Here is a 25,729-nt window from a genome sequence, read left to right on the forward strand (position 1 = left end):
CTCCAATCTTGTTCCATCTATACTGGTTCCAAATTTGCTCCCAGGACCAATTCAAGCTGCTAGTATTAACCTTTAAATCATATATGACATTACCCAAGGGTCTTCTTCTCCCATAAGAACCTACCTATCCATGCAAGTCTTCTTTGGAGGCCTTGTTCCAAGTGCTCCCTACATTTGAAACTAGATGAATGACAATGAGGGGGCCCTCTCAACCATGGCAATGAAACTTTGGAACTCCCTCCTCAAAGAGATTCATCTGTGTAAGACCCTGTGTATATAGGATCAAAAATAATTTAGAGTTAGTAATGATATTCTTTGCTGAAGTTCTATGTAGGAATTATAGTCATGAAATCTTATAGCCAGATCTGAAGAGACATAGAAAGCATAAGAGTTGATATACTCTGCAGCTCCCCCCTTTCCCCAGCCAGGTGGATAAAATCAGTGGATGGAAAGGTGGCTTTACAATGATTGACATAATAAATTCCACATCAAAAATTTCTATTCAGCTACTAGTGCCACCACCCATTATGACAGACAGCAGAAATTAATGTCATGAAAGCATCAAGTGTCTCTTGGAGCTTCCAGAGTAGAAAGATACTACTTGTATGTTAAGACATCAAAGAGGAGTTGGGTCATTATGCAGATTAGTCATTGTGCAGTACCATCCCTTAGAAATACAGAGTGAGGCTGCTGAATGTACAACTGCTTAATGATCTAATTATGGATCTTTATGTCACAACAGTCTTGACTGGTTTTAGATCGAAGACTGAATGAAAATATTAAAGCAACATTTAAAATGTGATAACTTAAGTGTAGCATTATATTATAAAGGAAAAAATGTGAGATTTTTTGCCAAACAGCTATGTTGACACTAACTACATTGGGGAGACTAATATTCAAATTCAATGTTTCATTCCATATATATAGGCAATTCTTGGGATGATATTTCCTAAAAGGCTCTGTATCTCCATGTCTGGTATACAAAAGAAAGAAGGAAATTAAAGTAACTGTCACTTTTTAATGAGTTCACATGTTTTGAAAAAGAGAAGAAAATGCATATTTATAAAGTTATAGTAAAAAAATATTTGGCCCTGATTTATTCATTTGCTAAGCTGTCAGTAAATTAATTATCTTTTCAAATATGTGGTAAGAATTATGCTGTAGGAAATGATTGCCATTAAAAATGAATGGCAGTAAAGGCAAAATGAATCTTAGTCTAATACTCTTATATACACACACATTATTTAAAGTGTATAAGTCATTGCGCCCAGATGAACAGAGATTCTACCTGGTAAATAACCACAGGACACGTCTTAGAATTGAATTGGGCCACAGCCCATTTTATTGAGGCAGAAGCTGGGCAAGCAAGAGGAGCGCATCCGTTTAGCAGCCGGTCAGCAGCCCTGGCTGACCCTGACACCATCCCCAATCCATATTGGGGAACAAATAAAATACTGGGCCACCTGGGCACCCACCCAGGCACCCACCCAACTGGATAATGATTCTTTGAGGCATACCAAACCTCCAAAGTGCCTCCTGAATAGCTGGTAACAAGGACTCCCAGGGTATTCCCTTCTGGCTGAGCCAAACGACGTCCACACCTTTTCCAAGATCCAGATCCTTGCCCCACTTGATTGAGGATGCGTATGTGCCAGCCCACTGGACGATGCTATGCCCAATGATCCATATCCGAGTCCAGCTGCCGTGCCAGTCTGCGTAAGCAATAAAACAACAAGTGAGGTCTCACGTATGTCCTGTCTACCAAAAAAGATTTAACACAACTATAACATATTGCCAATTTATTATTTATTTTGCTAGAATCTTGTTTTTAATTGAATTTTTTAAGAAAAACTTTGTTATTCCCAAAATCTCAGGACAGTTTTTTTAAATTGCCTGGCTCCTTTCCAATTTGATGTCAGGCTTGGTTATGTGGCTGAAACAGTGTTGTCCATTGTGGTGGGATACTAGGAGATAGATGGAACAATGCAAGTTCATTGACCAGTCTGTTACTATAGACACAATTGATGGCATTGAACCACCTTTCAGGGTTAGAATTGGGAGCCACCTTCTTCAGGGGATAGTCCTATTTGGAAGACAGGTGTCAGACCATGGTGCTAGGGGAGTTCTATTCAGGCCCTTGTTCTCTGGCCTATGAGGTCATTCAAGGCTCCATTTTGTCCCCCATGCTTTTAAACATCAAAACAAAAACACTGGGGGATGTCGGCATGAGATCTGGGCTGAGTAATTACCAATATGCAGATAACTATCTGCTCTATTTTGCATTTCCAGTGAATCCCAGGGAAGCTTTGAAAACTGTGGACAGGTGTCTGGAAACAATTTTGGAATGGATGAGGGCTAACAAACTAAACTTAATCCAAGCTAAGCTTAAAATAGAGGTGTTATTGGTATGGGGAAGGTTTGACCCAATAATTAGTATGTCTCCAATTTAGGATGAAATTTCATTATCCCCAAAGGAGTAGGCATATAATCTGGGGGTGCTGCTGAACCCAGACCTCCTAGTGGATAAACAGGTGGCAGTAGCGACTGGGGTGTCTTTTACCAGCTTTAACTGGAGAGCCAGCTGCAGTCCCTTTTGGGCAAGAAAGATCTTTCCACTGTAGTACATGCCCTGGTAACATCTAAAGTAGATTATTGTAGTGTACCGTATGTGGGGCTGTCCTGGTAGAGTGTTCACAGGCTAAAGTTATTGCAGGTTTCTGCTGCCAAAATGCTGATTGTAGTGGGTAGTAAGGACCATATCATTCAAGTATTATTCTACCTACGCTGGTTTCCAGGTCCAACTCAAAGTGTTTGTATTTTTAAACCCAATACAGTTTGGGACTAACATACTTTAAGGTCTGACTGCGTAGGTTTTCTAAGCTGTGGGGCTATGGACCAGTAATTTTTGCTGTTAACATTTCACCCACATCTTATGACTGGCATCTTAGAGGCCTGTCACAATAAGATGTGTTTTTCTCTATGGCATATCTTTCTATGACATACCTCTGAAGAGGCCAGCCATAGATGCAGGTGAAATGTTAGAAGCAAAAACTACCAAACCATGGCTACACAGCTTGGAAAACCCACAACTGGTTGATTCTGGCTTTGAAACCCTTCAACAATAAATACTTGAAGATTTCCTACCCCACAAACCTACCTGATATACGCAGTCATTCCCAGGGCTTAGCTTGTTTGCCTTTAAGTTTGTAACACTTCTTATACAAAATCAGGCATTCCTAATCATGGCCTGAAATCTCCTGTGTGTGTGTGTGTGTGTGTGTGTATTTGCTTGTTCAATATCTAGCTTGATTTACAGTCACATCCACAGCCTGGGGTGCTGGGACACGGTGCGGCTACAATTCTACTTCACTGCCTTGAGAGGGCTTTTAGGTGGTGTGAGGAGGCAGGAAAAACAAACAAAAACCTTGGTCAGCTTAAAACTCTCCAGGACACTGGCTGCAGCATCCATGGGTCGAAAGTCCAGGTGGGAGTCAACAATAGTCAACTCCATCCCTGGGAATGCTCCACCCCACCCCTGTACTGGTGTCCAATTGGACACCAAAGCACCCTGGAATGATCACCCTCCACTTCTGTTTGGGCATGGCCGAGGTCTGCAACTCTTGCCTCCATCTCAGTTTGCCCAGCCCGCTGGCACATTTACCAAATTTGCTGGTGAGTGGTCAAACGTACTGGCAGGAGCTTGCACTAGTTCCACACACACACATACATGCACACACGCACCTTGGATGGGACGATAAGAATTCTAGTACTCATAAAATATATTTAGAATTTTTATATGGAGCAACACAGCTCTTATTGTACAGTAAATTACCAGCTACCTACAACCTCTGTCTGTTTCAAGTTACGATATACTTGAAAGAAATAAAGGCTTCCTACAGTAAAGTATTTGCATTCACTTCAAGAAATATTCCATCAGCTAATCACAAGTATTTCATAAGTATAACAATCCCATAAGGCCTCTATCTCAATAGCAACTACAAGGAAGTTATAAGTAAGAAACAAGATTTGTGATGCTTTATGAGTTAATGTTGGTTCATGATTAAAGAGATTTTTCTGAAACAAAGTGTTGTTGACTTCTAAGTCTTTATATTTAGAAAGCTCATTGTTCTATATATAACCCACTTCCTTTTTTTGAAGATTTAACAATCAGCTGCAATTTCCTACTTCATTTTGTTCTATTTAAACAAAGCATTGTCCTTCAGACCATAGAGTACAGATACATTCTTTAGCTGACAACAAACAAAAGGTTACTTCATGAAGTAAATGAAAGTAACTCTATTTCTAGCTATGTTAGCTGTAATTTAAGTCATTCACTCTACGGAAGATATCCAGGTACCATCAATACACTTTAAAGAGGTGTGTAAATGTCTGTAAACACAAAGGCATGCTTCAGCCTATTTTCCTTTTGCATTATCAGGAATAGAATCCTGTGTTTTCAGGTCAATTTTTGTGCTGGGGGAGAAATCATTTAAATGGAGCCAGATTGATTGGTTAGGGTAATTGCATTTGAATAGAGGCAGTCCAAAACTTTACAAAGCCCAATACACTGTAGCTAAATATTTAGAAATAAGAATGTCCTCAAGAAGTAGTTTTTGCTCAGACAATTTTCTCAGATAGAGAACCACTGTATTGCACTGGTGGCAACACCACACATCTTTCAAAGATTGAACACAAACTGTCATGGTAGGCAAAGAGCAAGCCAGCTGGCAATTGTGCAAGTGTCAGACACACTTACACCTGGGACAGTCTGTCTTGCATGCTGTCACATCTAATAGTGAACCATCTAAACAGCATAATGGGAGACAGATAAGCAGTACCCTTTGCTGGAAAACCTTTCAAGTTTCTTTCTCTATGTGCTCCTTTGGTTTTTCCTGACCTGGCCATAAGAACAAGTCAAGATGCCCCTTTTAGAAATTTTGGGAGGAGGAGAAGCAAGAGGGACAGTTCAAGGAGGGTGGTTGAAAAATATCAGTTGGAGACAAGACAGTCAGTGTTAACATAAGCAGTCAGTGTTAACATACAGTGTTAACATACACTGACTAGTTACGAGGATGATTTATTATGGAATTGAAGAAATGATGGGAAGATTTTAACGTTACCACATATTACTAGATAGAAGCAGTTACAACTGCAGCTGATGGAAGATGCAGGGAGGGCAATTTTGTTCCCCTTCCTCTCCTCATTGTAGACCACAAATCATTAATGCAATTGTTCCATCTGAGACCTGAGAATTAACTTTTTCAGAATCAGAGGGGATTTTGAGAGAGAAGAAAACAGGTAACATATGTGACAGTCACCACTTTCCAACTAAAGGATTGCTGGATCCAGCCCATTATAATATGCTTTACATAGGTCCCAATTTCAGCTGGCCCAAATGTGGTGAGACACCTTGTGCCAGACTGTGAGACCATTAGTTTTAAGAGAACTTCATTGACTGCCAAGTCATTTGCAATGCTAGCTTTAGGCTTCAAACTTGGATTCCTAAACTAGGTGGATACAGAGGCTGAATTCTCTGTCTCTCAAAAGACATTTTGTGCATGAAAATATCTAGCAGGAACTATGCTTTTGAGGTCTTTCTTCTGTATAATGAGGTTGGCATCTACCAGCAATAGACCTTTTTTTCAGTAGTGGCACTTGTGGAATTTTCTCTCTGACCCTGGATTTCTCAGAGGAAGACTGCAGTTTTTTATCCCCCAGACTTTGGAGCATAACACTGGACTTTTCTGTACAATTCATTTAAAACATTTGTGGCAGGAAATAAAATGCTTCCTCCATGAGGTTCTGCATTGTTTTTACACCAAACATTTTATTTCCAGCCTCAAAATGTTTCAAATGAATCCCCTTTCAAAATTGTTCTCTGGCTGAAACATAATCTTATTGCTGCATCAATGTTCCTGGCCCCCTTTTTCCCATAAAAGACCTCGATTGTATTTGCACTTAGTTCAGCCTTGGCAGACGCCCTTCCCAAGTGTAGTTTATTACAGCCATTATTCTGAAAGGTAACGCCAAAATATTTATAAGAACATACCTGTTCAAGCTCAATTGAATTCAACTGCCATTTTTAAAAATGAATTTTATTAGTATAAAATCAATACAAATGTAACCCAAATAGATACAAACTAGAAGGTGATTCTTTTATCTCATCCCCTTTGGTCTATATAGCTTAGAAAATACTTTATTTAAAATAGTACTTTCTTTGGTTACTCTTAGTATTCTGATAATATTGTATTATAATGAGTATATCTTATATATTAAAAATGTATAATACTATCCTATTAAACTAATAAACCAACTAAACTTAAACAAGGAGATAAAGATCATTGTAGTTTTTCCTCCCTACCCCCAGCTCTAAAACCTGCCCTAGACTTCCCCTACAGATTTCCCTCCTTGGATATATATTGTAACTTATGTTTATTTTATATTATTTTAAGAGTGAAGAAGAGAAAAAAGAAAAGAAAAAGGAAATAACCATAATCTTGTCAAAAATGTAAAAAAACCCTAACATTAGTCAATGTTGAACAGAGATACAAAGTTGATATTATTATTCTGCTGGTTATATTATATATTCAGCTGTCTTTGATGCACATGTGAACAACAATTGCCACTTTGAAGAATAAATGTCTGATGGTAAATGTTTCAGCTGGTGTGAGATTCTACCCATTGTGGATAGACCAAAGTAGAAGACCTTTATCTGCCGGTCTTCCACAGATGGTAGTTTTTCAGATTTCCAATGTCATGCTAGTTCAATCCTTGCCGCTCTGGTCATATATAAAATGAGACGTAAATGTGGTTTCAGGTTAGTCTCCGTTTCCAACAGGGGGTTTAATAGGTAAGTTGATGCTGTTTTCTTAAATTTATTCTTTAAAATTTGTTCAATCTGTGCATGTATTATATTCCAATTTTTTTTACTTTTTCACACAACCACCACATATGAAAGAAGGTACCAAGTTCTTTCCTGCATTTTCAGCAAAGAGGTAAGTATCCTTGTTGGTGTTTTGAAAGTTTTATTGGTGTCCAATAGGTTCTATAAAACATCTTTATATTATTCTCTCCAAATTTCAGAGTATCTTTGTGAGACCCTACTGATGATACCACCCAGGTTTGGTGAAGTTTGGTTCAAGGGGTCCAAAGTTATGGACCCTCAAAGGTGTAGCCCCATCTCCTATTACCTCCCATTGGAAGCAATGGGGATGGGGCACTCCCTTTGGGAGTCCATAACTTTGGACTCCCTAAACCAAACCTCACCAAACCCAGGTGATATCATCAGGAGAGTCTCCCAAAAAATCCCTGAAATTTTGGTGCTGCTAGCCTAAAAACGTCGCCCTCTGCAGGCCAAAAACTGAAAAACACTGAAAATACAAAAAATCCCACAAACGAACCTGCAGTTTTGCGCTCCCCACAAGGGGGTGCCCTGGGCAACTGCCCATTTTGCCCAATGGAAGGAATGCCTCTGCTGATACCATTCTTGAATCCTGCTTGGGACATTTTGCACAGGTCTGTTCCATTATATTGTATAGGACTCTTTTTGGTGACATCTAGAATTAATTGTTTTTAAATCTGGTTGTAACTTATATTTTTGTAATGTTTTTTATATGTTTTATTATATATTGATTTTAAGCTGCCTCAAGCTCTCCAGGGGATTGGCAGGATATAAGTGCATAAGCAAGCAAGCAAGCAAGCAAGCAAGCAAGCAAGCAAGCAAGCAAGCAAGCAAGCAAGCAAGCAAGCAAGCAAGCAAATAAATAAATAAATAAATAAATAAATAAATAAATAAATAAATACAAGAACAAGATTCTACTTGCTCAGTCCCAATTTTATAGGAACAAAAGCTCATTGCACAGAAGCTATTTGAATGGTTTGGCAGAGCAGACATCAATTATATGTGCCACTATTGCATCCACTAGCTCACATCCAGCTCAGTTATTTAGTGTAATTAGTTCCCTTGTCAATGGGATCCCAAAATGCTCATGATTTGGCAATTTGACAGTCTCCAAATGCTCATGATTTGAGGCTTTTGTGAGCTATTTTGCAGATAGTTTTGTTGCTCCACCAAGACTTCCTTGCCAATGTTGATACAGTCAGTGAACTGGCGGTCCTTTGGCTTTCTTTGGGTCCTGTATTGGACCACTTCAGCCAATCTCCTGGGCAGATGTTGACAGAATCTTAACTGCTGTGAAACCAACCACACCTCTTAAACTCATGCCCAAAAAGCTAACAGTAATGGGATCAGGAGGAGATTGAGACTAGGAAGGGCAGTCAAAAAGAAGCTAGAAAAGATTCTCAAGTGTAAGGATGTGTCAAACTTTGGAGCTTATCTCAGACTGTCCCCTAATGTTAGTCACCTGAAAAGGATGGAAGGGTTATTTTCTACAGAACCTCACATATATTCGCTGGCTTCAATTTCTATAGTTACAATACAAATTTGTCTTCTGCAATACAAAGTTGTATATGAGAAAAAAAATCTTGGTATTATTTTGGGTTGGGTTTAACAGATCTGGATTTTTTTTTTAAAAAAAGCTGGTTCTCCATATCAGATGTTCTGGAGGATGTTTAAAAAATGGGGTTATTAAATCCAAACCCAAAGCATCTGCCTGCCTCTGGCCTCCAATTGGGCCTGGGAGGCAACAGACAATACAAAACTGAACCTGAGACCCACATGGAGTTCAAGAGCAGTGAAGCAGAGTTGAATGTTGCACCCAGAGTTGAATGCTGCACCCATTTCAACTGTGGGCACTGACTCTGAACTCCATATGGACTCTGTATGGACTTTGAAGGCAGTTCTTGCAGTTAAAGGCTGTACCTGACCAGGCTGAGCCCAGCATGAAACTGCTGGCTCCACCTCCAAATTCCACACGGACTTCAGAGGGGGCACATGCAGTTCAATGCTGGGCCTGGCCAGGCAGCAGCTAAGTGAGGGAGGGAAGCAGGAGTGGTATTTTCTTTTTCTTTTTGAAGGCAGTGGTCCAAAGAGCATATTAATCTAATAGAGATCTTCTCTTCTTTCCTTATCGGGATCATAAAAACAACCCCAGTAGAGCTCTCACAATGAGACACTTTGAATTTGTCTCATAGGGAGCCTCTTTGAAATACAAACTTAAATATATCACTTTAATTTGATACTGATATAAAGTCAGCAATGATCCCATTCTATTTCATTCATTGATGGATTCCACACAGCATAAATATAACGTCTTTAGGGCCCTTTCCGCATAGGCCAAATACAGCGTCCTAGGGACAGCAAAAACACCATCCCTGGGAGAGCGTTTGCACAGGACGTGTTGCTGCTATGCAGCAGCGCCATCCTGGCTTTCCCCGGGCGGCATGAAGCCACCCCTGAAAACCTCACTCAATGAGCAAGGTTATTGAGAAGCAGCGTCTTCCCAGCGGCACGGTGTGAACCGCATTGCCGGGAAACCACTGCTTTCCTCATTGGCTCCACTCGCCTTCTTGTGCAGTGTCCCTCTGGAGGGCTGCAGAGACCCGCCCATGCTGCAGAGACCCGCTCATGTGCAGCGTCCCTCTGGAGGTCGCAGGGCAGCGTGCGTGGGTTTCTGCAGCATGGGCGTGAATGGAGGGGGATGGAGGTGAATGGAGGGGGACCGCCGAGAGGCAGCTGCAGGAGACGTCAGGGCTGTGTGCATGCTAGTGGGCGAACAGCCTCGGAGCCTCCACCGGCATACTTCATGCCGGTGGAGGTGCGTTTCCACACATGTGCAGAAAGGGCCTAGGACACTATAAAAAGATCTGTTTTGGTATTTTGTGTCCCCACAGCATGGGGGAACACAAATGTTACCAGCCAAAACAGAACTCCCCCCCAACCTGCTGAATGAAGTCCTTGTTAGTTTCACAGTTGTAACCACCATTTGGTATGCTGCAGCAGATTCGCTGTGAAGGTTCATCATGGAAATTTCCTCTTTTTGCAGTTCATCTGTGCATGATTTCCATGTAAAAAGTAAATGAATAGAGTTAGTTTTGCCCAGCAATCCCATGCATGTGTAATTTTTCCTTTTTTTTTTTTGATGGGGATGTCTGCAAAGCTATGGTGACCCAATTAGAGAAGCTGCAATATATTGGAAATACAATGCAAGAACAGGATCGCTAGGCAAAACAAACTTTATTCATCTACTTTTTACAGTGAAACCACATGCAGATGAGCTGCAAGCAGAGGAAACCTCCATGGGGAATCTTCATGGAGAAACTGCTTCAGCGCACAAAATGGTGGGTGCAAGAGGCAAAAATGAAAGTATTTGGGCAGGAGAAATAAATGTTTCCTGCCTGCTTGTGTTCACTCTGGGTTGGGGTTGTGTTTCAATCTGGGTTGTGTTTCAACTCTGGGTTGTGTTTCAATCTGGGTTGGGGGGGAAGATTGCTTTATGATTTTGAAAAACTTCGTTTAAGAGGAATAGAACAGGCTGAAGGAATTTCAGGAAAGAGAGCTGTGTGAAGTTCTTTCACAAAAACAGCTTTTAATGATGTCCTAAATATGTTATATTTATGCTGTTCAGAATCCACCATTGAAATGTTTTTTTAACAAAACTGCTTAACAAAAAGATACCTTTTATATATTGCCAGCAAGTCACCATTCTAGTGTGAAATCTGTATATTCAATGTTTATTTCTTTTCATAATAAGAATATAAACAATTTCCTTAACAAGTAAAACAGAGTTTGTGTGCTTTGCCTTTGTCGTGTTAAAAAGGCTGGCATGGTCTCCATTTAAAAAAAAATATTTTGATAAGGCAATGTGGTTTTTACTCAATACTGTAGCATACAAAATATCTCAAAATTATTTTTTCCACATGGAAAAGTCTGGTAGAAAGCATATAATGCAGGTCTCATAGTTCAGCAGTCAGTACTAGGTTTGGATTGTAATCTCTGAATCACTACCCTGTGAAGGTGATAGAGCTTAGGAAGTCAGATGCTTTGTAAAAGGAAGAGCATGAATTGGTGAATAATTCAGAACCATGCTTTTCAAAGTACTCTGCTACAGTCTGAGGGGTTTTTTTAAATGCCAGGTTTGAAAAAGGAGAATGTTCTTAAGCTTTCTCTGTTATTTTTAACAACTCCTAAAGAAATATTCACACAGCATACAGTATTCTTTAAATTTTTTCAGCAAAAAAGGGGAACTATAACAAACTGGGGTCTGTTCAGCACAGCACAAAAAAAGATTTCTGTGGGATGTCTTAAAAAAAAAAGACAACTACTTGTTTTCACCCAATGCACCCAAAAGAAGACATCCGGGGAACTTATTAAAAAGAGGCAGCTTCTGGTGTGCTTTCTAGATAGCAGTGGCACTAGCAGGTAAAACATGCTGTTTCCCACCCAACCATTTTACTCTCTGGTCAACTTCACCCTCAGCTTGCACCCAACAATTTGTGTGCTGCTAAGGGAATTCTTCCTGCTGCCATTTGCCAAATGTTGCCCTGGGACATTTGTTCTGCAGGCTCTGATTCTAGGTGCTTTTTCAGCCCAAAGAGTACATAATTGTACTCAGCTCATCCTGCCAATTCCAGCAATATATAGTTTCCTATTTAAAATTTTGTTTTCAATGAGCTGCCTGTGAAGATATGCAGACAAGAATTTGAGAATCTTAGCTGCTTGGAAGACCAGTGTGCCTCCCATTGTGAAGCATTGGATAGATCTGCCCTCTGCATACCAACTTAGTTTTTTTTCTGACTGCTCACAGGGCAGGTCTACCCAATGCTTCTCAATAGGAGGCACACCGGTCTTCCGAGCAGCTAAGATTCTTGAATTTGTGCTTGCATATCTTCACAGACAGCTCATCAAAAATGTTTAAAAATAGGAATACTGTACATCACTGGAATCAACACAATGCACTGAGTACAACTGTGTACTCTTCAAGCTGAAAAGGAGTCCAGGATCAGAGCCTGCAGAGCAAATGTCCTGGGGCAACTTCCAGAAATTGGTGGCAGGGAAAATCCCCCTCAGAAGCATACAAAATGTCCAGTGCAATTTGAAGGTGAAACTGACCAGAGAGCAAAACAGGTGGTTGGGAAAAATAAGATACATTCTGAATTCTGCTTTACACACATTCGAAAAGAAATTAATTAGTGTCCTCCCAACACTTTCTGCCTTCATATTGCAGAGGAGTATCGCCTCGGGGTACCAGGTGGCATAATCAACCAACACCAAGACGTGATTCTCCTCCCCACATCGGGCCCATCTTATCCGCTTGTGAGAGGGCCGCCTGGGGAGTCTGGGGTGGGGTGGCTGCTCCTAACCCCAGACACTCTATGTTAAAATGTTACAGTTGTAGTAGCCCAGTAGATGTGTTAAACTGAAATCAATGAGCTTAGAAGGGTGTAATGTTGCTTAGAAGTATACTGTTAGTCCAGTACCTAAGGCACAGGTAATACAAACTAAGTGCTGATTTAATCATGAGGTTGATGAAGTAAAATGCTTTTTTGTGAGACTTTGTATTCACCCAGCATTTTATGTAATGTAAGTTGCTACTTGTCACTTATTTCACTTAAGAACGGCTTCCACATGAATGGGAGCTAGGGTCTTACATTGGTATGTCTCCCTGCTCCCATTTAGGTTCACAGTTCTGCCCCAGCCAGGGGCACTCCACACCAATGCAAATTTCATGTCCCATATATGGGGCAATGACATGCATAATCCTGCCTGGGGGGATGTCCAGGGTTAGCAGTGACCACCCCACCCCTGACTCCCCAGGCAGCCCTCCAACAAGCAGGTGAGATGGGCCTGACACAGGGAGGAGAATCATAGGGCACCCAGGAGGCAGGGAAGAGCCACCCACACCCTCTCCAAGCAGAAATAAACCTCCTGGCCACAGCAGAGATGGCCCGGGTCAACCCGTCAGCTCCAGCAATGACTGCAGCAACAGCCAGGAAGATGGCCGTGGAGTCAGTGAAGCTGCGAGAAATGCAGAAAAGCCACCCCATCCCCAGAACTGACTCAGGCAGCCCACAGTGCTTGAGGCCTGACTTAATGAAGGGCAGGGCCCGAGAAGTGTGGCCTGGCTCAGAAATGGGCTGGGCTCACAGCACAGGCTGGGGACGGGGCACCAATTGGGAGGCAGGCTATTGCCAGCCAGGAGGGTGGCTGGAAAGGATAAAAAGGTGTAGAGGCACATGGTGGGTGGATGGAAGGAGAAGAGCTATGTAGCGGACAGGAAGGAGGAAGGACTGGCAAAAAAGGAGAGGAGAACAGAGAAGATCAAAAAGGAGGGTGTTGGAATCTTCAGCCTTGTTTGCATGCAGAGGCAATAGAAGTAGTTACAAAACACAGAATAGAATGATTAAACAACTAGTGAAAATAAGATTAGAAAAAAGAGAAACTTGTGAAAAATATATTAGTAATTTATTCAGTATTTGATAAACGAAAGTTAACAGATCTAGAATTTAATGAACAACAAAAAATTGGCTTTTTAATGGGAACTCTTGGTGAAAGAATTGATGCATTTGTCTCAGTCTTAGAGGGAAAAGAACGTTTAACTCTTGATGAAGCTATTTCAAAACTCAGGCAAGAATGTGAGATGATTGAGAGTTCAGATCTCTGTAAGAGATTGAATCAACAGGATTCAAGTTATACTGTAAAACAATACAGTGCAAGGAGAAATAAATTTAACAGTCAAGCACCAAGATGCTTTAACTGTGGAAAATATGGTCATATTGCTAGAAACTGTATATTAAAGAGAAATGAATTAATCAGTAATAGATATGACAAATATATAAACAGAAAGATAGAGATAAATAATGATTCAAAACGAAGTCAGAGCACTAGGGTATTGGACATTATTCATACTGGTATTTGTGGACCTTTTAATGTGCCATCACTGGGGGAAAACATATGCCCTGATATTTGTTGATGATTTTTCGAGGTACTGTGTGACGTACATACTGAAAGAAAAAATCCGGATGAACGGCATGCTGAAGAAGTATATTGCCATGGTAACGAATAAATTCCAGCAAAAACCAAAAACCCTTCAGAGCAATAATGGTGGTGAGTTTATTTTGCACAAAACACAAGAATACTTTGAAAGTCAAGGAATTCTACACAGGAGTGTTGCTCACACACCAGAACAGAATGGGGTAGCTGAAAGAAAACTAAGACATCTCCTAGAAATGGCTAAATGTATGTTAGGTGATGCAAAGTTACCAGATAGACAGAAGTGATTGTCACAACGACATATCTTCAGAATCGATTGCCAACAAAAGGCAGCACTGATACACCATATCAGCTATGGCGTGAAAGAGTACTGGATATGAAACACATCATAGTATTCAGCAGCAGAGCATACTCTTATATATCAAAAGAAAGAAGACAAAAACTAGATCCCAGAACAGAAGCATCCATCTTTGTTGGATGTGCACCAGGATGCACGGCATACAGAGTGCTGAATACCAGAACATAGCAAGTCACATTTACAAGAAACATTAAGATCAAGAAACCTGATCAATCACAAGAACTAATAGCAGAAGGCTAATAATACTAAGTATCATGAATAGTGACCCTGATCAGAGTGAACGAAATACCACAGAAAGTGACAGAAGTATGGTAAAAGAAGGGGATAGAGATGAAGAAACAGCTAATGATGAAACAGAGGAAGTTCAGAGAACAAATCAAATTCTTAACCAAACCAGACACTCATCACAAAGTAATAAAGGAAAACCAGCACTACGATTATCCTATATGACAAAATCAAGATTGAAGAAAGAGCCAACAAGTTGGAAAGAAGAAGAACAAATGCCAGCTGCAGAAGCCATAGGATGGAGAAAGGAGGCAGAAGAGGAAACTGAGGCACTACACAGGAACCAAATGAGGACTTTAGGAAAGAGTACAACCATGTACCAAGCACATTGGAGTAAGGCATGTGAGACTTAGTGGAACAGTAAGGCATGTGAGACTTAGTGGAACAGGATATTGTAGAATTGAAGTACTCTCATACTAATGAAATGATTGAAAATGTGCTAACCAAGCCTCTACCAAGAGAAAGATTGGAGAGTCTACACAGTGGACTTGGACTTTGACTCATAAGTGCATGCATGTCTGAGAAGGGGTGTTGGAATCTTCAGCCTTGTTTGCATGCAGAGGCAACAGAAGCAGCAGGGAATTCTGGGAAGCTGCATGAATATTCTAAAGGTGACAGTTAAAAACCATTGGTAGTGTTCTGTTCTCTCACTCTCTTGACTAGCTTGCTCTGACTAAGTGAAAAGATGTTCTCTGTACTGATCTGTAAACCAAATGCTATGTAAAAGTGCTTTAACAAAGATATTGTATCACAACCAAAGTGTAACAAACTATGAGCCGTGCATGTAACTACATATTTGTGATACTTTGTAAATGTGTATCTGTGTATAGGCATTATCTCTCAGTTAAGTAAAGTTCTCCTTATGTTTATGAACTTCTGAGGTAAAAAGGCTGATCTTTTGAGAGAGAACTATTCGAATTTAATGTGCCGCACAATCCACATTTCTGCTCGTTACTTTGCTTGACAGGATTACATAATCTAAATATACCTGTTGCCCTTCAGACAGGATGTGGCAGCACAGGGTCAGGTGCAGGAGGAGGGGAGGAGGAAGCAGAAGCATGGCGAGGAGGGGGAAGCCATAGGGACAGCAGCCTGCTCCTAAGGCAAGCAGTGGTTCAAGTGGCTCAAGGCCCATGAAACCCCCACCCACCCACTGGGAGTCAGGACGGGTCAGACACCACACAGGAAAGGGAAGGCGGGTTGGGACAGGCTTTGTTAGCAGAGGCCAGGGGGGCTGCCAGTCACACAGGATTGCTTTCAATAACTATAATCCTTACAGTAAAACACAATTCAAGAAGATTCACTTTAGAATACCAGTTATATTCTTTTGTCTGCATTTTAACAGGGGCAGATTTCCTTGCTAAACTGCTGCCTGTACAAAGCAACCACACAGAAATCTGTAACCTGGGTGGGTGATAAGATGGCAGGCTAGTTAGGAATATACACGATGTTGAGCAAATGCAGAGTTTCCTATCAAGGTGCTTTTTCCACAGCACTGTTATATTTAAATCAGGTTTAACCCTCTCTGGTTGTATGTCAAAGAAATGAGGAACAACTAAAATGTTTCCGAGATCTCTGGAGTTTGAAGGAGAGATTAGTTTTTTTAAAAGGCCCGCATGCCCTAGTAAATATGACAACCATATTATATAGGAAAACAAGGCTGTACAGTGTAGGAATTTACATACGGTCTGTTAAAGAACTTTCTGGACTGCTGGTGTGTGTATTATGAAATGTAAAGTACTAAGTAATTCTTTAAATTCATCAAAGTATTATGATAGAGTTTTAGAGGTTATATCATTGATGAAAATGATAATGAGCCAGATTTCAGTACTTCCAGATGACCACTATTTATGCCCTTCATCATCACAAAGTTTACTATTTCAACAACCTACTTCTAACATCCATAGCTGGCTGTTCTCAGTATTTTATCATATATAAATGCAGCCCCATTGCTTCTTGCAGTTTATCTTTGAGAGTTCTTAATCTGCATATGGAAATAATCTAATGATTAAATGTAGGTGTGCTGTGAATGCAAAAATTGGATAAAATTGCCTTGGTTTGGGAGGCCCTACTTCTTCTGTTCCTGGTTTGTTTGTTTTAATATAAGGAAATGGAATTAAGGAATGTTGGAAGGAATATTATGTGTTCCCCTAGACTTACAAGTATCTGGTTGCTCCTCCACAAAGTCTTTGGATTTGGATTTGATTTGGATTTATTTACTTATTTCCTTCCTTATTTCCTTCCTTATTTCCTTCCTTATTTCCTTCCTTCCTTCCTTCCTTCCTTCCTTCCTTCCTTCCTTCCTTCCTTCCTTCCTTCCTTCCTTCCTTCCTTCCTTCCTTCCTTCCTTCCTTCCTTCCTTCCTTCCTTCCTTCCTTCCTTCCTTCATTGGACATCATAGATCGCCTCATCCCCGGAGGGCTCTAGGTGGTTCACAACATAGACAATATAACAACCAGTAAATTACTTAAAATACCTCTAAAAACATTAAGATCAATATTTATTCACTTTTCATTCTGCCCTTCGTCTCAGAGTGGCTGACATTTGCTTGCCTTATTGTATCCTGACAAAAATTCTGGAAAAGTTGGTGACCAATCCATTGAACTTTATGAAAAGGGTTCCGAATTCAGTACTTCCCAATTCTAGTCTGGTCTAGTATTCTAGCAGTTTTATTTCAATGATTTTTAAAAGTGCAGTTTAAAAGAAATCCAGAGCAAGCTAAAAAAAAGTTGAAGTTGGTATAGAGAATTTCTTCCCATAATATCACTGCCTAAGTTTCAAAACTATGCATGTGTTGTAATGAAGATCTAAAATATAAATGCTGCATGAAAATGTTGACAATTAAAACTAAACCTCAGGAAGATACCGGTGAATGTTGACAGTCATCTAAATGAGATTGTTATCATTCGCCAGAGTAGGTCCACAAGTGGTGACATTACGGCTGAATCCTGAGAACATTCCCAAGTGAATGCTCTGACATTTGCTAAATCTCAGACGTTCAGTGTAACAATATTTAACTACATTACCAAAATAAACTTTTAAAACAAATCAGTTCGGCTTAGATACTAGATTAAAATGTAGATCTATTAAAGACAGTTAAGGGACAGAAGAAGACCCCAACAAGCCTAGCTTTAATGTAGAAATCTCTGCATTTAGTACAAAACCTTGATACCTTTTTCTGAAGTGAATAAATTCTGGACAGAGACCAATTCATTAATGTCACTCTGAATAATGATTTATGACTGTGTCTTTAGCAGGAAGATTCCTCCAATACTACAAGCTGTTGCTGTAAAAATTGAGCCATTCTAATTAGTGTGCTGACATAAAGGGTGGTTCCTTCAAGATGGTACACCGTCTGGTTTCACCAACATGCAAAACAATCATCAACAAAAAGGAAATTGGCAATGACAAATAGAAATGAAGCCTCTACTAGAAGCAACAGAGACAGCTGGCACAGGAGGTCAATTCCAAAAATCACCAGATAAATTAGAGATAAATTAGAGCAAGTGACCTATGAAAACATATGTAATTGACAAGAAGACCTCAGCAAACTCAATACCATATGGACAGTCAGCCATTTTTTCCAAAGCCAAAATGTGCTTTTGGGGGAGGAAAAATATATTTGATAAGAAAATTGTGCTCAAAGTAGAAGAAATGAATTTTTTAAAATATGGATTACTTTAAAAATTGTGAACTTCTAAGCAGTTTCTTATACCTGGAGTTCTTTATAGCTGGGAACGCTGGCTGATACTGTTGAACATTATGATTTTTGGCACTAGAAAGTTTGATATCTAAATTAACTTCAGCTCCCTATGCTTGGCAAAAAGATAGACATCCAGTAAAAGAGGGTTGGCATCCTGTATTGTACTACTTCTGTGAAAAGTGCAAAGATAATCCATTCTACAAATGACCAGACCACAGATTTAATTTAACCCCTGGTTTTAAAAAATCACTGGTTGGGAACAGAATAGCAACTCAGTTTTTGCACCAACCTGCCATTTCACACAGTACGGTATGAAGATTTATTTCAAGGTGATAAGAATAACACTAAATTATGAGACTGCTACATTTCTTTAGTACATCTTTAACCAAAGAACAGATGTTGTAGCTTGGGTGCATGTTCCAGGAAAAAGCATTGAGATCACTGGGAAGAAAAACAAATTAATGCAATAACAAAAGTAGAGAAAAAAAGAATGAAAATGAAGATTTAAAAAATTCACATCCCTATCATCAAATAGGGATTATTCTTGATAAATAAGAAATGTTACAGAATACACCCAATGTTTTGGCCTGGCTGTATCTCACAGTATATATAAAAGTATTGTATAATTAAGCATTGCCATATAAATGGGCTCACCCTTCAAGGTCATTGACAATTGTTCAATATATTTATTAAAAGGGTCAGTTGGTTGCTTTCCTAAACCTTACAAAATATTTGGTAGGATAGATGAGAGACAACACTGACATGGATGGCCCAGGCTGCCCCAGTCTCATCAGATATCAAATGCTCAGCAGGGTTAGCCCTGGTTGGTACTTACATGGGAGACAACAAAGGAAGTCCAGTTATGCTGTACTCTTCAATTAGGCCAAGCTTGGAGAGCAGGTTATAGAAACACAAGGCTTCTGATTCTAGTATATCCAGGAAAATTGGTTTCCCAGGGCTCAGTTTACATAATCTGAGAGGTAATTGGTCCAGCTGCACTACTGGCAGGTGCTGGAGTTCTGAAGGCTATACTGTGCATTGATCATGATACTCGGCACTCTGCCACAGGGAGGCTGTGGACAGCTAGTCTTTGCTTCCTTTGTACCATCTTGGCATGGGATTTCTGCTACTGCCATTCCTGTGGAGTGGAACAGGGACCTAGGGACAATAGATATGGCTTTGAGTCCTGCCTGACAGAGGTCTGGTAGCTAACTCAGGAGCTGGTTACACAGTTTCCCAAGCACGTGCTGTCAGGGTGGCCTCTGGTGATGCTGAAACATCTGTGGCTGGCATCTCTAAAGTGCTGGTCCTTCTTTAGGCCCTCTGGTCCTCTTCAGTCACTGATCTTGACCCCCCAGATTCTTCCCCTGAGGACTCTGAGTTGAATTGATTTGGGGGGGGGGACTCAAAGGCGGTCATGACAGCAGGGTTGCTATAAAGAGGCAAACAATAGCAAACCGCCTATTTTCATCCTTTGCCTTGAAAACCCTGCTTGGTCACCGTAAGCCAGTTGTGTCTTGACAGCACTTTACATACCCAGAAATAAGAGAAAAGGTATCAAGAGAGAATCCATCTTGATGGATTTTTCCAGCCTAGTTTGTTCCTTCACTTTCACCCCACCCCTGCCACTCCTCAAAGATACGTTCTCCAACCCTGGGGGTCAAAACCACTCAACAGGCAGTGCCGGCATAAATGTAACTTGCACTGGAAAGTGCTCTGTGACCCTTCTCCTTTCCAGGCTGCCAGGTTAGCCAGAGTATGTACCAAATATAGCCAGGAAATACCAATAGTCACACTAATAATAAGGAAGACTGTACTTCCCCCCCCCACCCAATTTTTTTGTTATATCAACAATACAATATTAATACAGAGCTGTACATCTAATAATGTAAGAATATAAACATGAATTAGAGAATGCAGTAGTATAACATAGCCACAAAATGACAGAATAACAAACAACAAAAAACAACTACAGGCAAACCTACCCTCAAAGAAAATGTAAAAAAAAAAAGAGATGGCATATATCACTGTTCACTTATAAATGTCCAATGTTAACACATTTCAAACTAAGACAGTTCAAATCCAACATGGAGGGTGGGTCCAGAATAACACATCACTGGTTGTGCAGCAAGGTGCAGCTTGTAAGGAGGGGCTCTTAGTTCTGAGAAACATCTTTCTGGACCTGGTACTGACTGTGCAGTGCATCAGGTGAGGGGATAGGGCTGATAACAAAGCTGACAGAAGATTCTGACTGTGTTAGGAATCTGGGTTGATTTGCCAGAAAAGGCAGTGATGGGCAGGCTACCTTAGCACAGTGTCCTATTTAAATATATTAGCATAATTAATTCAACTAGTTAAACCTAAGTTGTCTCATATCTTCTTTGAACAGGTGCCAGGGCCAAATAAAATCCCTGAACTTTGTTTTTATACTGTGTTGCTAGCAATCTTTTGAAAACCTGGCTGCTCTTGATAAGTTATAATAATTAGAAATCTGTGATAATTGGTAGATTGGATGGTTCTTGAGCTAAAAATCACTGATTGCAAGGATTTCATCGGATATTGCAGGTAGTATTTGTGATTTGCATTACTCTTGAGAGTTCAACTCTGCTAAAGCGCTGAGCAGCCAAAAGTCTGTATTAGATGAACTTGTTATCAAAACTTGCACTGGGATGATCAAAGGGTAGCTGAGGATTCTACATCCCTGAAGCTGTATGCTAAAGGTAAGAACATCAAGGAGGTAAACATCAAGGATGCAGAATAAAAAATGATAAGATATGAGAAGATGAATGGCTGCTTCCAGAAATATAGTAATCCTTTAACAGTACTACAAGTATGTAAAAGCATTTATTTAGGTGCATTTTTATATACAACTTAATTGCAGACAATCCAACTTCCTTTGCCGACTGAGGGAAGGATCTGTCAGCCCGAAAGCATAAACCACCAGTAAAATAAAACAACCGGACATTTCATGTGGAAAAACATTTCGGCCATTGCCATTTATTGGTTCAATGTTAAAAGAAGCGAAAGGTGCAGCATGGGGTTCTGATCTGTGTCCTGGGCAGCCCAAGTGCTATCCCCTAGCTACCATATTTTCTCAAGCCTGCCTGCTGAGGAACAAAACACAAAACACTGGAGCAGCAATGGGAAATTCCAGATGGGTAGTGGGCCACTGCCTGAAGAGTCCCTTTGCTGCTAGGGGCGCAAGCCTTTGTCGCCCATGTCTGGGCACCATACCCATTGGCTTGCTCCGTCCCAAACATCTTAGGGAGGTTCCATCAAAGCAGGTAGCTCACCCGCTCACCCACACCGAGAAATCAGTCCCCCATGGACATCCCGCCAAAAAGCAGGGTGAAGCCCAGCTCCTGCCAAAAGCTTCTCAAATCCTGAGCCAATCGCACAATTCTCCCTATAGGCTATGTAACCACAAATCCATACTCCATGATGACAAATGCACCCCATCTGCATGATAGAGAGGTTCCAACCTATGAGAAATGCCCCAATGTGTGATGCACCTCCTCCTCTGTTCAATGACAAATGTGATGCTGCACAGGAAGTCTTACTCCTAGTTAAGTCCACTTTTCCCAGGGCCATGCCCCCTGCCAGCAGCACCTCTCCAGAAGTTTGGAACAGAAAATGGTAGACCCCAACAGCATCTGCAAAATACAGTCCAAATCTGACAGCATAGTCTGGATTAATGCAATCCACTTGACTGATGGTAGGTCATTTTTCCAGGGGTGAATGACAAGGGCATTCACCGCTTCACCTTTTCTTTCAGCATGGGCAGCAACGCACTCTAATGCAGCCCTCTGTGGCCGTACCACAATACACGAACCCCCGCTGGTTGACCCAGGTTCCAGCCCTAACTGGATGAAACAGTGTAGTGTGAAGCCAAATTAACGATGCTGTGACCGATAATCCAGACATGCTGTCTAGGACTTCATGTAGTCAAATAGATAAACATATATTCTCAAGGCACTTACACAAATTCCATATGTCTGTGCTTCCAAAATGTACAAAAGTTTGTAAGAACAGCAATGATTTGAAACCTACAATAAACATACTTTATCAGTCAATTGTTACCAAAATAAAAGCAAGTAAAACTTGTTCCAAAAGTCTGCTTAAAAAGAACAATTATTGTCAGGGACTGAAGTCTGCTCTGAAAACTCTGGCTGCTGCAAAATGTCCTTGATTTAAAGTATGCATATCAGAAATATATACATGAGAGTCAAAGTACTGTGAGGTCATTAGTCAGGTGCAGATAATTAGTTGTTCCAGATAACAAGAAAAGTACATGTTTTGGTTGAGGACAGTTGGATACAAGATTTCAATGTGAAAGATGTGTACTGTTTCAAGACTCTGTAAATGTTGTTGAATATTGGCAGAAATATTCTTCTCAATATTCTTCTCCTACGCCTCCTACGCAGCAGTGGCGTAGGAGGTTAAGAGCTTGTGTATCTAATCTGGAGTAACCAGGTTTGATTCCCAGCTCTGCCGCCTGAGCTGTTGAGGCTTATCTGGGGAATTCAGATTAGCCTGTACACTCCAGCACATGCCAGCTGGGTGACCTTGGGCTAGTCACAGCTTCTCGGAGCTCTCTCAGCCCCACCCACCTCACATGGTGTTTGTTGTGAGGGGGGAAGGGCAAGGAGATTATAAGCCCCTTTGAGTCTCCTGCAGGAGAGAAAGGGGGGATATAAATCCAAACTCCTCCTCCTCCTCCTCCTCCTCCTCCTCCTCCTCCTCCTCCTCTTCTTCTTCTTCTTCTTCTTCCTCTTCTTCTTCTTCTTCTTCTTCAATAGTTTCCCAGACACTAAAACATAGACCCACTCCACACAGGCCAAAAACAGCGCCCCAGGCATGGTAAAAATACAATTACTGGAGCACAGTTCACACAGCTGCCGCCTCCAAAATGAGCACCATGCTTCCCCTCCACCCCGCCCCCCAACCAGCAGGGATCCACTGTTTTTGAAACTCGCTCAATGGCATAGGAGGTTAAGAGCTCGTGTATCTAATATGGAGGAACCGGGTTTGATTCTCTGCTCTGCCGCCTGAGCTGTTGAGGCTTATCTGGGGAATTCAGATTAGCCTGTACACTCCCACACATGTCATCTGGGTGAACTTGGGCTAGTCACAGCTTCTCGGAGCTCTCTCAGCCCCACCTACCTCACAGGGTGTTTGTTGTGAGGGGAGAAGGGCAAGGAGATTGTAAGCCCCTTTGAATCTCCTACAGGAGAGAAAGGGGGGATATAAATCCAAAATCTTCTTCTTCACTTCTTCAATGAGCAAGGCTTTTCAAAAACAGTGTTGCGCACCTGGTGCTGTGCAAATGGCACTGAGTTGGAGCCACCGCTTTTAGGCACCTCTGGTTTTTTAAAAACCTACCTTCCCTCCCTGTGGAGCTCCACAGGGATGAGGAGGCACACTCACTCACTCCGACCCCTGGGGTGTCACTGTGGCCATGGGGGTGTGCCCTCATCTCTGCAGAGCTTTGCAGGGAGATAAGGTAAGTTTTTTAAAAAACAGGAGGTGCTTCTGGCCACTGCAGCTCCAAGGCCACCCTCACAGAAGCGTGCAAATGGTCCCAGGGCTCCACTGTAATCATGTATGCCAGTATGCAGCTGCTTCACTGGCTTGTGCAGAATGGGCCACAGAGACTCTGGTACATGATGTTTCTCCACAAAATGATTTACTTATAAACATTCCTAGTGTGTGAGAGGTGCTCTAATATTGTCATCATTAAAGATCTTGAAGTTTGCCCAATACACAGTAAATTATATTGACATCTTACATAGTAAATTACATGTTTAGTGTTACAATTAGAGAAACTCTTCAGTATCTTAGAAAACCCCCGATCAGGAAAGCAAACTTCCTTTGACTCAATACCAAGTGGACAGGCAACACTATTGCCACATTTAAAATGCTCCAAGATGGTGGATTTTTTTATTTGAAGGAATTCTAATGACTGCCCTGATAAGAAGATTACCTGAGATTTTAATTTTCCTTAATTCCAACAATGGAGGTGTGGAACAGCTGTCAGGCCTTGAATTAAAGGACAGTACTTGTATATTATGCTTTCAATTTTGATACTGGCATGTGGATATTCAAATGAACTTACTATTCTTGAACCTGTTAATTTGGACTGTGACTTTAAAAGGGCTTGATGGTGGACATGGTTAGCCCTTTTATGTGCCTGTAATATAATATTCCAATGGTAGCCCTGGTTCAACAATTTAACGGTTATGGATCTGGCTGCTCTCTTATAATCAGAACTGAAGATGCTGTTTCTCTTAGCTCTTAAAAAAAGACCATAAAACAAATTGTTTTTGAGATGGTATGGATGAAAAGACCAATAATGCACATAAGAGTTTCTGTTAGTTTGTTTCCGGTAAAGAGAAACTGACAAGGAGAGGTCCTGGGTAATAGAGACCACCAAGTCCCATAGCCAGGCCTGAAACCAGATTGGAATGGAACCAAAGAACCCAATTTATTCAGGAATCCTTTAGGTTGTCCAGCCACCACCTTTTTCAATCATCTTGATCAAGAATAGTACATTTGAGACTGGATGGTAGTTTTTCAACTCAGTTCAAAAGTAGGTTTTGTAACTTTATGTTCATATAAACCCTTATGTGATCATGAAAGCAAATTTGATCAACAGTCTAGGTAACAGGCCTAGCCTTATATAGGCAGCCCTGCCCCAGCCTCCACTGATGATGTCACCAGGCCCCCATCACGTGCTGGGGCCCTGAAAGCCGGCCCCACCCGTGTGACCAGCCCGGCCCAGCCTTGCAAGCCTGTTGAAGCTCACGAGGCGTAGGGAAGGAGACAGCCCAGCCGGGAAGCTGTCCCTTCCCCATCAGCAATGGTGGCCGCAGTGAATCGCGGCCGCTGCTTTCTTTGGGAAAAGGGCAAGAATCACTGTACTTCTTCAGACGCAACAGCCATGATGTATTGCCATTTAAAAATGTCAATATATATAGCAAGATTCAGATGCAGTACAAGATGCTTGTGTGCTGAATAGTTTCATCGGCAGAATTATTGCAGGACTTTTGCCTTTTATTGTAATATTTTGGAGAATGACATGACAGATTTTTTAAAGCTGTTTTATACGTTCCTTTGACGAACACTTAAGATTGGTTGCAGCAAAAGGCATTTTGATAAAGTTCAAATAAGTGCATATTTCTTATATTCTTATTAGCATATTTTCCATGTTAGGAAATTATTGCCACTCTCCTGAATTCCTTCATATGCTTATTCTTCATTTTTCCTGACAGCTACTCTTCTGACAGTGCTTCAGAGTTCACAGCCCTTTTCCTCCATCAGTTTGTCTGGGTGATCATCCATGCTGATAACTCAGAAGAATACATTTTTTCTATTTTGCACTGAACTATAGACCATCTTTCTGACACATCTATACCATCTGACACTCCATCATCTACCACCAGTTTTTTTTCAAAATGTCAATGCTGAAGTTATTTCCCTCTTTCCATTTCCC

This window comes from Sphaerodactylus townsendi, linkage group LG07, assembly GCF_021028975.2.
Source record: "Sphaerodactylus townsendi isolate TG3544 linkage group LG07, MPM_Stown_v2.3, whole genome shotgun sequence".
Lineage (NCBI taxonomy): Eukaryota > Metazoa > Chordata > Lepidosauria > Squamata > Sphaerodactylidae > Sphaerodactylus > Sphaerodactylus townsendi.